This window comes from Bos indicus x Bos taurus, chromosome 7 (assembly GCF_003369695.1).
Source record: "Bos indicus x Bos taurus breed Angus x Brahman F1 hybrid chromosome 7, Bos_hybrid_MaternalHap_v2.0, whole genome shotgun sequence".
NCBI classification, from domain to species: Eukaryota; Metazoa; Chordata; class Mammalia; order Artiodactyla; family Bovidae; genus Bos; species Bos indicus x Bos taurus.
The window spans coordinates 50110641-50127014 of NC_040082.1; the positions used below are offsets into that span (position 1 = coordinate 50110641).

Genomic DNA, 16374 nt, shown 5'->3' on the forward strand with positions numbered 1-16374 from the left:
TTAGAGAATTGAGGTCACCCAGCCAGTAAGTTGTAAGGTCAGGCTCTCTGACTTCAAAGCTTCCATTTCCCTGTGACTCTTGGGTCATCTATCAGAGAACTTGGGCTCAGAGAAAGGGAGGCCAGGTTGGGGCAGGGAGGAGACGGATGGCCCCACAAAGCCTGCTTGCTGAGCTGGGTCACTGGGGGTCTTTATCTGGAAGTCCTCTCACTGGATGAGTGGGAGACCCTTATTGTGGGGCTGAGATCCTGCTCAGTGGGTCTTTCTCCACTGAGCCCACTGAACTTTAGAGCCCTAACTATGTCGATCTCAGAGGAAAAAAACAAGTGATTCAAGCTTATACCTGACTTACCAGCAGAATGTCATCCCAGGGAGAAGCTTCTACATCGTGGTTACAAGAAAGCTTTTGGCCAGTAATAGAGTTTTGCCAAGAAAATGCACTGATCATAACAAACACCCTCTTCCAACAACACAAGAGAAGACTGTACATATGGACATCACCAGATGGTCAACACCAAAATCAGACTGATTATATTCTTTGCAGCCAAAGATGGAGAAGCTCTATACAGTCAGCAAAAACAAGACCAGGAGCTGACTGTGGCTCAGATCGTGAACTCCTTATTGCCAAATTCAAACTCAAATTGAAGAAAGTAGGGAAAACCACTAGACCATTCAGGTATGACCTAAATCAAATCCCTTATGATTATACAGTAGAAGTGAGAAATAGATTTAAGGGCCTAGATCTGATAGATAGAGTGCCTGATGAACTATGGAATGAGGTTCGTGACATTGTACAGGAGACAGGGATCAAGACCATCCCCATGGAAAAGAAATGCAGAAAAGCAAAATGGCTGTCTGGGGAGGCCTTACAAATAGCTGTGAAAAGAAGAGAAGCGAAAAGCAAAGGAGAAAAGGAAAGATACAAGCATCTGAAGGCAGAGTTCCAAAGAATAGCAAGAAGAGATAAGAAAGCCTTCCTCAGCGATCAATGCAAAGAAATAGAGGAAAACAACAGAATGGGAAAGACTAGAGATCTCTTCAAGAAAATTAGAGATACCAAGGGAACATTTCATGCAAAGATGGGCACGATAAAGGACAGAAATGATATGGACCTAATAGAAGCAGAAGATATTAAGAAGAGATGGCAAGAATACACAGAAGAACTGTACAAAAGAGATCTTCATGACCCAGATAATCATGATGGTGTGATCACTGACCTAGAGCCAGACATCCTGGAATGTGAAGTCAAGTGGGCCTTAGAAAGCATCACTACGAACAAAGCTAGTGGAGGTGATGGAATTCCAGTTGAGCTGTTTCAAATCCTGAAAGATGATGCTGTGAAAGTGCTGCACTCAATATGCCAGCAAATTTAGAAAAACTCAGCAGTGGCCACAGGACTGGAAAAGGTCAGTTTTCATTCCAATCCCAAAGAAAGGCAATGCCAAAGAATGCTCAAACTACCACACAATTGCACTCATCTCACACGCTAGTAAAGTAATGCTCAAAATTCTCCAAGCCAGGCTTCAGCAATACGTGAACCGTGAACTTCCTGATGTTCAAGCTGGTTTTAGAAAAGGCAGAGGAACCAGAGATCAAATTGCCAACATCTGCTGGATCATGGAAAAAGCAAGAGCGTTCCAGAAAAACATCTATTTCTGCTTTATTGACTATGCCAAAGCCTTTGACTGTGTGGATCACAATAAACTGTGGAAAATTCTGAAAGAGATGGGAATACCAGAACACCTGATTTGCCTCTTGAGAAATTTGTATGCAGGTCAGGAAGCAACAGTGAGAACTGGACATGGAACAACAGACTGGTTCCAAATAGGAAAAGGAGTATATGTCAAGGCTGTATATTGTCACCCTGCTTATTTAACTTATATGCAGAGTACATCATGAGAAACGCTGGACTGGAAGAAACACAAGCTGGAATCAAGATTGCCGGGAGAAATATCAATAACCTCAGATATGCAGATGACACCACCCTTATGGCAGAAAGTGAAGGGGAATTAAAAGCCTCTTGATGAAAGTGAAAGTGGAGAGTGAAAAAGTTGGCTTAAAGCTCAACATTCAGAAAAGTAAGATCATGGCATCTGGTCCCATCACTTCATGGGAAATAGATGGGGAAACAGTGGAAACAGTGTCAGACTTTATTTTGGGGGGCTCCAAAATCACTGCAGATGGTGACTGCAGCCATGAAATTAAAAGACGCTTACTCCTTGGAAGGAAAGTTATGACCAACCTAGATAGCATATTCAAAAGCAGAGACATTACTTTGCCAACAAAGGTTCGTCTAGTCAAGGCTATGGTTTTTTCTGTGGTCATGTATGGATGTGAGAGTTGGACTGTGAAGAAGGCTGAGTGCCGAAGAATTGATGCTTTTGAACTGTGGTGTTGGAGAAGACTCTTGAGAGTCCCTTGGACTGCAAGGAGATCCAACCAGTCCATTCTGAAGGAGATCAGCCCTGGGATTTCTTTGGAAGGAATGATGCTAAAGCTGAAACTCCAGTACTTTGGCCACTTCATGCGAAGAGTTGACTCATTGGAAAAGACTCTGATGCTGGGAGGGATTGTGGGCAGGAGGAGAAGGGGACGCCAGAGGATGAGATGGCTGGATGGCATCACTGACTCGATGGATGTGAGTTTGAGTGAACTCCGGGAGTTGGTGATGGACAGGGAGGCCTGGCGTACTGCGATTCATGGGGTCGCAAAGAGTCGGACACGACTGAGCGACTGAACTGAACTGAACTGTTCTTTAAAGACAATAAGGACTCTCCCCCCAAAGCTAGCTTTCAGGTGTGGTGAATACAGATGTGCCTTTGAGAGTACCTTCGTCTTTAACACCGTAGAATTCAAACCACAAGGATTTAAGCTATCAAAGAGTTTAATTTGGAGAGAAATCATATACATATAATGATGCTTATGACAAATGGTCATACCTCTCCCAGGGTTTTGCTGGACCTCCTATCTGAGAGTCTCATTTAGTAGGCTCTATACTAGGACCCAGGAATCTACATTTTTAAGGAGTATTCCAGGTGATTCCAAGGTTAAACCTCTGAAAAATATGCCACCAGAAAACTTACTAGAGGGCATGTCCGTGAACATACAGACTGTGGGAAGACCTCCCTCTTCCTTAAAAAATTGTCATTAGACATCTCTTTCTGAAACAACTGAGTGAAGGTGGGAATAAGAGCCCCTGCAGACGACTGTAACTAGCTGGAACATGAAGTCTTGCTTGGGAGAGCACAGTGATTAGGGCTTTGGGGCAAGACCTCTGAGCTGGACTTCTTGTACTGCCACTTCCGAGTTGTACAAAGATGGGCACATTAGAGAGCTCTGAGCCATGGTTTTCTCATGTGTAAAGTGAGAATACTGGGGTCCCAGCCTCCTAGGCTGGGGTAACTAGGTTAAGGGCACTTTGTTCGGTGCTGTGCCTGGAGCCATCAACAGGGCCACATTATTGTTGTTGCTGCTTCCTAATATTCCCCAGAATTGTGCACATCCAGAGTATTGACCAGATAGTATTTAGTGACAGATTTGCTATAGTTGTGGTAACAGACTTTGTGAGGACATGTCTTAATCTGTGCCTCAATCACAGTAGATGCCCAACAAGCATCCATTCATTGAATATTTTGATGACCCAGTCTAACACTCTGATTTTAAAGATGTGGAATGTGAGGGTTCAAGAGTTTATGTGACTTAGCTACAGTCACACAACTAATTGAAAATAAGAATATCTAGTGTTAGATTTACACTAGGTTTGATGCTTATATGTCATAGAAGAGTGGCTGAGAGCTCAGGGTATACAAAATCTGGGCCCCCACCCAGCTCTGCCATTTTCTGCTTGGGGAAACGTCTTAACTTTCCTTAGCATTCAATTCTTCATCTGTAAACAGTGGGGGTAAAACAGTAGCTTCTGTGCATGATTGCTATAGAGATGAAATAAAAAGATATGGTGCTCAGTGATCTCAATGGCATTCTCTTCATTTGTGTAACTCCCCAACAGATTCAGGTGTGCTAGGCACAAGGGAAGGGAGTTCTCAGGGCAGGAGGACATTGTGGGATTCTGTAAGCACCCTCCTCCCGACATGGACTATTCATGGCCCTGGGCCTGACACTGAGCGTGTGTGGTTATGGCAGTTGGAGGTGGTAGAGCCCCTTTTGGAGAAGGCAATGGCACCCCACTCCAGTACTCTTGCCTGGAAAATCCCATAGACGGAGGAGCCTGGTAGGCCGCAGTCCATGGGGTCACTAAGAGTCGGACACGACTGAGCGACTTCACTTTCACTTTTCACTTTCATGCATTGGAGAAGGAAATGGCAACCCACTCCAGTATTCTTGCCTGGAGAATCCCAGGGACGGGGGAGCCTGGTGGGCTGCTGTCAATGGGGTCTCACAGAGTCGGACACGACTGAAGTGACTTAGCAGTAGCAGCAGAGCCCCTTTTCTCAGAGTGCTCCCCTCCCAAGGACTCCCTCCATGCCATGTGGAGGGCCAGCATCTTTCAGCTGGAGGGGCAGTGATACAGCCCAGAATCCTGTCCCTGCCATCCCAGGAAAAATCTCCACTAGTTCCTACCCCACCCACCTCCCATCTTTGCTCCTGGTCCAGGTCATCTCTGGTGTCTGTGGGCAGACGGGGCATCAGGACAAGGTTTCCTTTTATGATTAGATTTTATTTAGAACCATGAATACATTTCATTGATCTTGTTTGGTTTAGTTGAGCCTTAGGGAGGTACAGTGAATTCCAATCAAGAAAAACCAGGGAGAAGTAGTCTAATCATTGTTATAAGTCTTCATTTTTTTTTTTTTTTTTACCAGGTGGGACAGAAAGTGGCATAGAAATCCGAGTTGATAACTGTTCACAGGGATGCAAAAAAGTTTGTCAAATAAAATTAGAAACCTACTTAAAAATTTATCTAAGGTTATACCACTCTGTGCTTATTGTTCCTGGTGAATACCCAACTAAGACTAAGATCAGTTTTCTGTCTGCTCCTCCACCCTCCCCACCTAAGTGAAAACAGTATGAGGTGGTAGAGAGCAGAAATTTAAGCCACAGGCAAAAAGCACTGCCACCTGTTCCCAGGACTGCATCCCTGGTGCAGTCTAAGTGAAACCTTGAAGCAAAAGGCCTCCATTACAACCAGTATGGGCTCCCAGTGCAAAGAAGGTCAGATTTATTTAGAGATCTGAAAGGTAAAAGGTCTAATTTCCATGACAAAAAGCAAGTAAATAACACATCTTCAGCAAGCCACAGGAATAAGAAACCCTGTTTGGGTTCCTACCTAGGCAGCTGGTGGGCTCTTTGACTTGTGATCTCATTGCCGGGCACCTTTTAGTCTCTGAAATTTACAAAAATGCTTGGAAACAGCTTGCAAGTTATAATCTCATTAAATGCAAAGCAGTAGGAGGAAACCAATTTCTCTTTTCCCCACTTCACTACTTGACAAGCCTCTTTAGGACAAAAACAACTCATACTTCTTTGTTATCAAAGTCAGAGAAAATGCAAACAATGTGGTTGAAAAATGAAAAATAGGAAGAGTTGTCGGAATGTGGTTTTATGATGTTAGAGATGACATTTAGTAAACTGTTTTAACAGCCTAGCATGTCAATGAGGTATGACCCATTATAGCAGTGGGGAGTTAACTCACCTTAGAAAGGAAAGCAGTATACTTAGTAGAGGTGGTCTCAACAGTTGGGTAGGAGGAAGGAAGGAAAGAGGAGACTTTTCTGTGGCCTTCCAACCCTGCATGCCCTTCCAGACAGACCTTTCTCCAGGCTGCTTTCTGCTCTGTTCCTCAGCCTCTTAACCCCAGGTCTCTGCATATGTGGTTCCCTCTTCCTGTCAGAATTCCCTTCTCCTCCTAACCAGTAATGGCCCCCTCCAGCCCTCTACTCACTCATGACTTTCTCACAGACCTTCACTGTCCTCCTGACCACATACACTCCCTCTATTTTATGCTGTCATAGCATCACTCTCCCTGTGGTACTTCTTGTGGTGAAATGTTACACTTTTCATTGGCTCTCTGGATGGATCCCTGGATGAAAAACTTGAGGATGCAGAACCCATGGGACTGACTGTGAGGGAATTGAGTATCTGAGGATTTTGGTGTTGGTGAAGGTCCTGGAACCAATTCCCTGCAGATCCCAGAGGATGGCTGTATTTAAATACGTATATCTCTTATTAGCATCTGGTATATCTCTGATTAGCATCTGTTTCCCCCACTTGAGCCTTAACTTCTTGAGGGTAAGAATAGGGCAAGCTTTTGCTAGTGCCTGACATAGAATACATGCTTAAGTATTTGTGGAATGAGTAAATTCTTGAAGCAAAGTTTTCTTAAGAGTTGATAAAGTCCAACAGCTAGTTAGACAAAAGCTATGACAAACCTAGACAGCAAATTTAAAAGCAGAGACATTACTTTGCCAACAAAGGTCTGTGTAGTCAAAGCTATGGTTTTTCCAGTAGTCATGTATGGATATGAGATTTGGACCATAAGAAAGGCTGAGTGCTGAAGAACCGATGCTTCTGAACTGTGGTGTTGGAGACAACTCTTGAGAGTCCCTTGGACTGCAAGGGGATCAAACCAGTCAATTCTAAAGGAAATCAATTCTGAACATTCACTGGAAGGACTGATGCTGAAACTCTAATACTTTGGTCACCTGATGCGAAGAGCTGACTCATTGGAAAAGAGCCTGATGCTGGGAAAGATTGAAGGCAGGAGGAGAAGGGGACGACAGAGGATGAGATGGTTGGATGGCATCACCAACTCGATGGACATGAGTTTGAGCAAGCTCCAGGAGATGGTGAAGGACAGGGAAACCTGGGTGTGCTGCAGTCCAGGGGGTTGCAAAGAATTGGACACGACTGAGCGACTAAATAACACTGACAACTAGTTAATGTCTAGTTAACCATGTTTGGTCTCATGGTGACTCAGGATAATAAAAAAGATGCTTGAAAGAAAAAAAAAAACAACAGGTAGCAAAAAGCCCAGGGTACAAAAGGGAGCAGAAGCCCAATTTCTCATGTGGCTAAGCTCCCCAAACCCTGTTTGTTTGAACTTGTACCCCTCGTGTGAATATGGTTTCCAGTTGGTTTAGCGATGCATGTTTTGTAGTTTGTGGATTTTAATCCTAACATAGTAACATTAATACAGGAACTATGTGAGTTCAAGTCTTATTCCGTTTTCTAGCTGTATACCTTTGGGATAATTACATAACTGCCTGATGTACATCATTGGTGACCTGTGAAGCTTATCTACCTCAACAGTGAGCCCTAGTACAGTGAGAATGTGCCTAAAACAGTGTCTGGCACACAGTAAATACTCAGTACATGTTAGCTGTTTACATTATTCTTCCTTTACTATTATGTGTTATACCCTGCTTTAAGCGATTTACATGTGTTCTTTACATAATTAAATTATGAATTTTGGTAAATTCTTAATGAAATTCATAACTTAATTCTTACAGATGTGGGAACTGAGGACTGCAGAATGGGAAGAATCCTGAGGCCATTTGGAGATGCCTCTCCCAGTGCTCCTTCAGAATGCTGCGTGCATCTATGCTAAGTCCTGCATTAACTCTGCAGAGAGGCCCCAGCCACACAGGTGAGGCTGAGGGAATTGACCCCTCACTTCATGGGTACAGAAATGCTTCATTCCTCTGCCCAGTTTCTTCCAAGTTATTGCAGATCTACCCATCTGGGGCCATGAAGATGTCTCACTTCCTTCCTCTGAATTTACAAGCACTTCACGGAGTCCAAATGAAGGCCAAACAGTGGGCAGGACGTTGGAGGGGACCTCACTGATTGGACTAGCATTGTTGATCACTAAAACAAATACATCCTGTTGTCCTAGAGCATACAGGGAAGACCGTGGTTCATGTGGGCTGGGAAAGAATAGAAAAGGAGCAGCAAAGAAACCCAGCTGCAAAGCCAATGCCTTGTGCTGACTGCTTTCCAGGAGTTAAATATAGCTCCTGTGTGAGGCAGGCAGAGGGTTGTCGAGGTCACCTTGAAAGGCTTTTGTGTGTGATAATTACGGCTTATGCAGGAAACAGAATATCCTTTATGCTGAAGAGAATAGTACAGTTTGACTCCTTGGGAGAGAAGCCCAGAATCCTGAGGGAGGTGGAAAAGAAGAGTGGAGGATCTGGGATTTGGTAGGAGAACCGACTCTTTGGAAAAGACCCTGATGCTGGGAAAGACTGAAGGCAAGAGGAGAAGGGGATGACAGAGGATGAGATGGTTGGATGGCATCACTGATGCGATGGAAATGAGTTTGAGTAGGCTCTGGGAATTCGTGATGGACAGGGAAGCCTGGCATGCTGCAGTCGATGGGGTTGCAAAGTCGGACACGGCTGACCGACTGAACTGATCTGAGGAGAGTATCTGGTTTGGGTTCTGACTCCTCCCACTTGCTAGTGTGGAATTGGGTAAATCAGCCCCTCAGAGCATCATCTTCCTGTTCTGGAAGAAGGGATTTAGAATCCTTGTGTGTGGGAATCCTTTGTGGGAGGGGAAATGGGCAATGGTGGGGTAAGGGTTTGTAAACTGTGGGGATTCTTACTGGGGATCCTCTGTGGCACAGTTCTGTGATGTACTCTTGTTTCAGGAAGGTAAAAGGTCAGGGAGGTGGCAGGTCAGTGGGGAAGCAGGTTGTGGGGATGTTTTGGGGTGACTGTGTTCTGGGAGGTGGGCCAGGGTGACAAGCTCATGGAAGCCCTGCATCTTAATGGCCTTTTGAGCAGCAGCTCTGCCCATGTCTTGTCATCCACCAGGACAGCTCTCATTCTGAACACCTTGTTTCTCAGCCCTGGATGGCCAGGGAAGTGGTAGTTCCCCCTCATTAAGACATTTCCAGACAAGAGTGGGGTGGGGCAAGGAAATAGCTTTTGGCAGTGGGGCTGGATTCTCCCAGAATTGTTCCTTTGTGTGCAGATTCCTCCCTGTTTGGCTCACAAAGGAAATGGTTCCAGGAGGAAGTGGAAAACTGTGACACACACATGCTCAGCCCTCACACACAAGATGGCAGCTGTTTCCGCTTGGTGGAAGTCCCTACCGTCTCCTTCACTGAATGGGGTGGCCTGGGATACCGGATGATAAAGGCAGGGGGTGTTTTTGAGCTCTTAAGTGATGTTCCAGATGTTATGCTAAGCATTTTGCATGGATTACCTCATTTAATTCTCATAATGGCCCTGTGAGGTAGTTACTGTTCTCACCCTCTGTTTTATACATAAACCAAGTGAGGCTCAGAGGCTCAATTGTTTGTTTAAAGGCACATGGCAAAAAGAACCTAGACCTAAGTCTAGGGCCTAGACTCCTAACTGTCGCATCATAATTCTTTCTGGCCACCTTCTTCTAAAAGAGGTTCCCTATCTCTGAAGCTTGGTAGAACCACCAGTGAGCCACTCATGACCACTCCCCACTAGTGTCCCTTCATAGGATGGGTGCCTGGTCTGAGGCCTAGATGGAGCTGGGCTTGCCATTCTGAGAAGTTTGAGTTTGAGAAGCTATCTTACAGTTGCCTGCAACAGACACTGAGGATGTCTGGCTAGGGGTTTGCGAATAATGCTGATAATAATAAAGATAGTCAACGATGACAGCGAACGTTTATTGAACACATTTTACAAAGTGGGCCTAGCACTTACATTTCTTTAATAAATTAGGACCTCAAGTGGACAAAAATTGGATTAATCCTAATCGTTGTTTCGTGAGATACTGTCATCATTGGTCCATGCATGCTTCATTTTTATTTATTTATGTAATCAGTTATTTTTGCTAATGTAGTAAGTACCCACAAGTCCACCATTCAAAGCGGAATCCTGGATCTAGACAATATCATACATCTAACTATGATCTCATGCTTCTGCTTACCCTTTTGCAGTCTGTCATCCTGAATGCTGTATTCACCACATCCTTGTTTTCCCTTATAGATTGCAACTAGATTTACCCATAAAAATTAAAAAATTTTAGTTGTTATAAAAGCCGGGAGAAATATCAATAACCTCAGGTATGCAGATGAACCACCCTTATGGCAGAAAGTGAAGAGGAACTAAAAAGGCTCTTGATAAAAGTGAAAGAGGAGAGTGAAAAAGTTGGCTTAAAGCTCAACATTCAGAAAACTAAGATCATGGCATCTGGTCCCATCATTTCATGGGAAATAGATGGGGAAACAGTGGAAACAGTGTCACATTTTATTTTTGGGGGCTCCAAAATCACTACAGATGGTGATTGCAGCCATGAAATTAAAAGACGCTTACTCCTTGGAAGGAAAGTTATGACCAACCTAGATAGCATGTTAAAAAGCAGAGACATTACTTTGCCAACACAGGTCCGTCTGGTCAAGGCTATGGTTTTTCCAGTGGTCATGTATGGATGTGAGAGTTGGACTGTGAAGAAAGCCGAGTGCCAAAGAATTGATGCTTTTGAACTGTGGTGTTGGAGAAGACTCTTGAGAGTCCCTTGGACTGCAAGGAGATCCAACCAGTCCATCCTAAAGGAGATCAGTCCTGGGTGTTCATTGGAAGGACTGATGTTGAAGCTGAAACTCCAGTACTTTGGCCGCCTGATGTGAAGAGGTGGCTCATTTGAAAAGACCCTGATGCTGGGAAGGATTGAGGGCAGGAGAAGAAGGGGATGACAGAGGATAAATGATTGGATGGCATCACTGACTCAATGGACATGGGTTTGGGTAAACTCCAGGAGTTGGTGATGGACAGGGAGGCCTGGCGTGCTGCGATTCATGGGGTCACAAAGAGTCGGACAGGACTGAGAGACTGAACTGAACTGAAACTTTATTAAAAGGGCATAATGTTATTGGTAACTTTTTGTGACTTTTTTCTTACTGTGATACTGCTAAGATTTATCCATATCGTTGCCTGTCATTGTGTTCATTTATTGTGCTGTATGATACTCCATTGTGAGGATATTCTCCATGGCTAACACTCTGTGCCTATTATGTTTATTTCATCTTTGCAGCAACTGCATATGGTAGGAGCTCTTCTTATCTCAGTTTTACTGACAAGAAACTAAGGCCTAGAGAGGCTGAAGAGCTTGCTGGAGGTCATAGGTGCCAGGTTCACATCTTTCTGGCCTTCACTGTTCGCTGTGTTTTGGTGTAGAGGGGAAAACACAGGAGTTGGAGCCAAAAACCTAGGGCTCAAGCTCCATGCTTACTGGCTGTGTGGGCTCCGGCAAGTTGCCTCTATGTCCTCAGCATTAAAGTGGAGTGATGGTAACTGCTCTATCTCTTAGGCCTGTTGTGAGACTCAAACCTGACAGTATCTGTGGAAAGTGATAGTAAACAGTCTGTAAACAGAAGTTTTTATAAATTGGTATGTTGTGATTAATGATCACATTAATGATCACATGTGTGTCATCTGCTCCACCTTTCCCTCAATCAAACAACAGAATGTGTGTAGGATTCAAGACATGAGCATCCCTATTCAGAAAAGCAAGGGTTAGGTTGACAATCAGCCCATAGAAACCTTCGTGTGATTAAAGAATTATAAAATTATCAACAGAGGCCTCAGGCTGCACTAATGGGAACAGTGTATTTATCTTTGTTCTGTTCAGTAGAGTTTAAAAACTTTTTTTTTTTTTTTTACTATTTATTACCTGTTTTCAATATCTGAGCCCCCACCCCACTACTGTTTGCTCGTGGTGTTTCCTTTGCATGTCTTGTTCTCCAGCTACTATACTATATGACCCCGGGCAGGTTACTTCACTTTTCTGAGTCTCCACATCTGAATAATGGGGATAATAATAATAATTACATCTTACAGGGCTGTCATGAGGGTCCAGTGAGGTGTTGTATGAACTGCTTAGAACAGTTCCTGACACATACCAAACTGACTAATGTCATTATTTAAACTCTCCCCTATTCCCTAGATGGTGCCCATTTATTCTTTGAGAATTAGTTTAGAGGCCACTTCCTCCAGGAGGCCTGTCCTGCTCTTCTGGACAAGTGAGGTTACCTGTTAAGAGCCTCCAGGGCAGACAGTTTGTTCAATGACCTCCATTAAAGTGTGAACTGTGAGAGTAGAGATGCTGCCTGATTTAATATCTGCTGCTGCTCCCTGGTGCCCAGTACCGTAATGGGCACAAAGCACATGCACTGCAGAGAGATTAACTAACAGCCCAGAATTCAGAGGAACAACCACAGGTTAGGCAGAGGGCTGCTAATTCTGCCTGTGACAGCCTTCTCCAAGAGCAGAAAGGCTTACAGCGATGGGGGAAGAGGCAAGAGGAGGCAGACTTGTTCCCTTGGGCTCTGGAGGACAGTCCAGACCAGCGGTGGCAGCTCCCAGACCATATTATTAGGTCCACTATATGTAGGAACTTTCCAGAAATTTGAACTAAGAAGAGAGCCAGCTATCCCTTCCAAGAGGGGCTGAGTCTTGGTGGACTGCCTCTTGGCAGGAAGGTGGGGGTGAGTTAGTATAGTGGGTAATTGTGACACCGGTGACTATGGTGAGAAGCACACAGAATCACACCTGGGGTTTGTCCTTCCTAGCCCAGCGACCCCGGGCAGGTGACATCAGTTTTCTCATCTGTGAGGCAGAGGTAATAAGACCACTCATGTCGGAAGGTTGTGGTGAGCAGAAAGGGAGATAACGTAGAAAAAGTGTTAAGCTCTGTGCCAAGCACATATGAGACCTCCTACAAAGGTTGGTTGTTACTATTAATGTTGTTGATGTTAGTAATCACAGGGGATTCAGGTATCTCCCAGAGTTTAGTCTAGATATTCTAGGTGGGAGGCTAAAGGTTCTGCTCAGAATGGCCACCCTGCCTGCTGCCCAGGTGGTAACTCCATCCTCTTCCCTCTCTTCCTTCCTTCCTTCCCCTTGCTTGCAAAAGCCTTCCAGTGCTAACCTTGGATCATGTTCTGGGCCAGGCCCCTGTGAGTGCAGCCCACAGGGAGCCGAGCCACCCCTGGGAGGCTTTGGGAGATGCCCAGAGTGATTTCCTGCCTCCAGAGCTGGGGGTGAGATTGAGAAAATGATGCTTAAAGGTCCCGGGAATGACTGTCTTGAGTCTTGAAGAACCCTGGACAGATGTCTCCTCTGCTCTCCCATGAGATCAACAATTCTACATGCTCTCTTTGAAAGTGGACGGAGTGTGAAGTTTTCTGTTTTTCTGTTCTTAAACAGGAAGGTGAGGTAGTCTTACGAAGTTTGCTGCTCACATGCAGTATTTGCTGCAGTTCCTAACTGGTCTCCTTTCTCTAATCTCTCCCTTTCTACTCTAATGTGAGCTTTAATTTTCCCCAAGTGGCAACACACAGCATAACCCCCTCCTGCTCACACGGCTTCAGAGCTCCCCAGGGCCTAGACACCAGTTTCCTTTGTGACTCAGATGATGAAAGAGCTTCCTATGCTCCCTATACTCCCTGTGGTTTATTCCCTCTGTAATTCCATCCCTTTCCAGGATGGGCAGGCAAGAAGTGAGAGGAATCCATCCTGATTTTTAAAGAAAGGTGATCATTTAAAGAAAGGAGATCATTTATAGAAGTTTTGTTTAAACATTGGCTTTTTTTTTTTTTAATTGTGTGCTTCCTGCATGCTGACTGCTTTTCTTGCAGAAATCCAATTGTCCCCCATAGTCAGACAGGAGATTGTTATCTCCATTTTTAGCTGAAGAAACTGAGACCCGGTATTAAATAGAAGGAGCAGAGGGGATTCAAACCCTGGCAACCTGACACCGCAGCCAGTGCACTCGGCTCCCACAGTATGCTGCCTCTATTATTAGTTACCAGTCACAGCCAGAGTTGTGGACCTGGAGAATAAAGCCCTTCTTGAGGCCCCATTTACCTCTGCCTGCTTCTCTGGGCTGTAGGCACACTGACCAACCTGTGCTCTGAGCACGGCTTCTGTGCCTCTCCCCTTCCAACTCGCCATTGTCTCTACTTAGAATGCTAATCCCCCAGTGTTTCTGAGGTTCCTGGCTAAAAAGTGTCCCTTGAGTCTTCTGAGCCTTTATGTATTCTCTTTGATGGACACTAACCAGATATGACTTCATGTCACAGGCATTGGTGACAGTCTTAGTTTTTCTGCCTCACTAGGAGGTTTGGGGTGTGGGAACCCTATGCTTCCCCCTGTTACCCCTTAGAGCTGGTTGCTGGCTGGAGGTGAGGAAATGCGATCGGTCCCTCTGGCTTCCCAGCACACCCCTAGATCAGTTTTCTTTTTGCTTCAAGTAAAGCTTTAAAAAAAAAAAATCCCACTTGGTTTCATGTCGGCTGGATCTACCCTTTGCAAACTCTTCAACAAGAATGGGCAGGAAGAATAAATATTTATTCTACAAATGAATAAATCTGATTCCATCTTCAAAAGAAAGACTTAGTATAAATTATCATAATTTCTCCATTCTAAGATTTCACTGATTTAAAGATATTTTATCTATTAAATAATAGTTTTTTGAAAAAAGAAAACAGAAAAAATGAACAAATTGATGTAGCAAATTTACAATGTTCTTTCAAAAGTATGTTTGGTATCAATGAAATATTTTTAAGAATATGGTCCAATTCAATTTTGATTTTTTTCTTTTGATTCTGGTGGTCTCAGAAAAAAGTTTTCTAAGCCTTGAGTAGATCACCATGAAGCATAGGCAAGTGTCAGCGGTGTCCCAGCCCTGAACCCCTGGGGTTGCTGGGTCAGCAAGGGCATGTAAAGCCAGTCATGTACCAGTGGCAGCCCTGAGGCCCCCAAGGCCAGTGGACAGGCTTTCTCCCCAGCAGAACTCTGTGCTCCACTGACATCTCTTGACCAAGTCAGTGGTTCTGGGGAAAGCTGACTGGGAGTCCCTCATGTGATCTGAGGCGCGACACCACCCCTTGAGCCTCCGTTTCCCCGGCTGTAAAGTGAGAGGCATAAGATTAGACAGGCGGTTTTCAAATGTTCTGCAGATGGAGCTCTGGGGTCTGGGAGGCTTCTTTGGGGGCTGCCTTGGGAGTAGGAAGATGAAGTGGACTGTACTCAGTATTTTCATTCCTACTTCCCCCAAAGCAACTCTTTGTTTAAGATTTTATTTGCAGAAGGATTCTGAGGCTAAATGCAGTTTGAAAAACACTGGTAAATGGCATTCTGGGGCCTTTCCAAATATTAGTCTTAAGTACGTTCTCTTGAATGATCTGAGGACAGGGCTTCATTCCTTGGCCTGGACACACCCTCAGAATCTTTCTCACCACAGTACTCTAGGCAGACACTCCCAAACTCGACAGATTAATTCAGGGGTTGGCAAACTTTTTGTGTAAAAGACCAGATAGTACATATTTTAGGCTTTTCAGGCCACATGTGGGCCTCTGTTGCAACTACTCAACTCTGCTCTTTTGGCAAAAAAGCAGCCTTAGACAAAACAAAATGAATGGACATGGCTGTGGGCCAGTACAATTTTATTTACAAAAAGATGTGGGGGTCTGGATTTGGTCTAACAGCCAAGGTGTACTGCTACCCATGCTGTAATAAACACCTCGACCTGACAGGTGAAGAAACTGAAGCCCAAGGAGGAGATTCAAGTCAGGATCCCTGTACCTTGGTCAGCGAACATGCTTTCAGCACTCCACACTGCTCACTTAGCCATAACCCTTACCCTGATTTGGACTGTGGGCATCTGAGATTGCATGATTGAGGGAATGGTGCCCAGAAAAGACACGTGCCCCACTTATCCCCTCTCAGGAGATGAGTTTTCCCCTAGGTTCTTAGAGGGCTATAAAAAGCCCCTGAGCTTGCCTCCTGTGGGACGTTCTGTCAGTAAATTCCCCAGAGCTGGAATGACTGCAATGTGGTGCCACATTCTGCCCCCTCTGCAGCCTGACAGCTGTGCAGGGAGAAGAATTAGGGCAGTCAAGCTCTGCACCTCCACCCCCACTTGGGGTGTGGCTGGGATTCCCCGAATGGAATTTTAGGTGGAGGACAAAACCCTGCCTGGGCCCTCCTGGGGCAGGATCTTTGCCAGTTCCAGGAGGATGAATGTTTCTTGAATTCTAAACACCAGAACTACAAGGGCCATAGTGGGAGGAGTGTGAAGGGTAAGAAATAAAGTCTCACACCAGCTGCCTGGCTGTACCATTCACTGATGGAAGCTGTCCCTCCTGGAACTGTTTAGATTCCCTTTCCCTCCCCTGCTTCCCACCTTGAAATCTTCACCTATTAAGTCTTTGTGGCTTATCTGGCAAGTCCTTCACGTAATAGACCTGGGAATGCCTCTCTCCACTGGACAAGCAGTGGCGAGCATGGTAAAAAACTTAGGTTTGGAGGTGGGCAGAGCTGGGTATATAAATTGACCTGTCTAGGCCTTACGTCTTTTCATCTGTAAAATTGGGATATTTAAAAAAAAATACACACGTATGACACATTTTAAAGTAGGTACTGAAAATAA

The 16374-nt window shown here is 44.8% G+C and overlaps 1 protein-coding gene and 1 long non-coding RNA gene across 12 annotated transcripts in view; one reads left to right on the forward strand and one right to left on the reverse strand.

The window, feature by feature from the left end:
* Nucleotides 1-16374, forward strand: part of LOC113895183 — a 114361-nt gene that overhangs the window by 50447 nt on the left and 47540 nt on the right. For all 11 annotated transcript variants that reach the window (XR_003511784.1, XR_003511783.1, XR_003511786.1 and 8 more), the window contains exon 3: nt 7467-7603. This is a non-coding gene — a long non-coding RNA (uncharacterized LOC113895183). The remainder of the gene's footprint in view (nt 1-7466; nt 7604-16374) is intronic.
* AFAP1L1 (actin filament associated protein 1 like 1) overlaps nt 1-16374 on the reverse strand; it is a 76239-nt gene that overhangs the window by 48023 nt on the left and 11842 nt on the right. The window lies entirely within an intron of this gene.